Source organism: Plectropomus leopardus, unplaced genomic scaffold (assembly GCF_008729295.1).
Source record: "Plectropomus leopardus isolate mb unplaced genomic scaffold, YSFRI_Pleo_2.0 unplaced_scaffold18860, whole genome shotgun sequence".
NCBI classification, from domain to species: domain Eukaryota; kingdom Metazoa; phylum Chordata; class Actinopteri; order Perciformes; family Serranidae; genus Plectropomus; species Plectropomus leopardus.
The window spans coordinates 1-1236 of NW_024620342.1; the positions used below are offsets into that span (position 1 = coordinate 1).

The 1236-nt window shown below is 36.7% G+C and overlaps 1 long non-coding RNA gene across 1 annotated transcript; it reads right to left on the reverse strand.

Annotated features, from left to right (window-relative positions):
- Positions 1–103: 103 nt before the first annotated feature.
- Positions 104–1092, reverse strand: LOC121965163. The gene is made up of 2 exons (XR_006107456.1): positions 328–1092; positions 104–208 (listed from the first exon to the last, which is right to left on the reverse strand). It is a non-coding gene; the product is annotated as an uncharacterized LOC121965163 (long non-coding RNA).
- Positions 1093–1236: the final 144 nt, after the last annotated feature.

Here is a 1236-nt window from a genome sequence, read left to right on the forward strand (position 1 = left end):
CATCTGTGTGTCCCATTTATGCTTTGCTTTGTTTGTCAAAGCTCTTTGTAAACTCTGTTTTTAAAGCTATTATTATTATTATTATTAATAGTATTATTATTACCTGGCTGACGATGTTCTTCATCTGCTGAGCATGGATGATGTCTGGGGTGTCGATGACAGTGGTGTAGCTCGCTCTGTCCATCTCAGCGGTCTGCTTGTACTTAGTCTGAGGAACAAAAACAATCAGCGCAGATTACCACTTTACTGCAAAGACAAGCACAGACATAAATATGCCAGCACTTATGTACTTTCCTCTAAATGAAAACACAATATGATGATTCAGACCTGACTGAGGATGTCAGTAGCGTTCCTCGCCCTCATGAAGTCGGGGGTGTCTGTAGCCAAAGCCAACATTCCTTTGCCCTTAATCTCCTGCTCCAGCGCCTTCTTGTACTCTCTCTGTAAATATTACAGGTGATTAAAAGTTACATAAAAGCACTAAACTTGCTAAAAGCAGATGTGACTGACAGACTACTGCAAATAAAAGGATCTCTACTCATTCTCATTGAGCGGGGCTGCAAAACCACTGGGGATGGTGTATAGAGAAGGTTAGAAGAAATTAGGATTTTTTTTAAAAGGTCAATTATTAGACACCAGATTGTGTGTGAAGCTTCAAAACTGAAAAAATAAAACAGCAGTAGTTAAGGACAGTGTGTTAAATCATTATTAGACAATTTCAACAAACCAATGTTTTCTTTTAAAGCGGAAACAGAAAACATTTGAACTTTTCCCTCCCTAATTTCCAGGTGGTTTTATTGATGATGACGCTTTCTGTTTTCCTTAGAACAGCTACCAACACACTGCATTTTGGGTTTTTGCAGTTTCTTCTGTTGTTTCACCATCCACCATTTCTGACACTGTGGAAAATAACAGCAAAGAACTAACACTGGCTCTCTATAAGGAGATAACGACATAAAGCCACAAGGGAAAACAAGCACTGTCCTTTTCTAAATTTGGCTTTGGTTTATAGAGAACTAATCGAAATCCCACCGGTGTCATTATTCTGTAGCCATTAAATTGTGTAATTAACATTTATCTCATGATGATAAATTAAAGCAACAAAAGTCTATTTCCACTTTACAATTATTTCAGTTTATTTGTAAAGAAAAAGAAAAGTATTTTAAAAAAGTGCTTTGTCTATTGTGCACTCAAAAAAATATCCTCGAAGTATCTGGCATAGATGATACACTATAA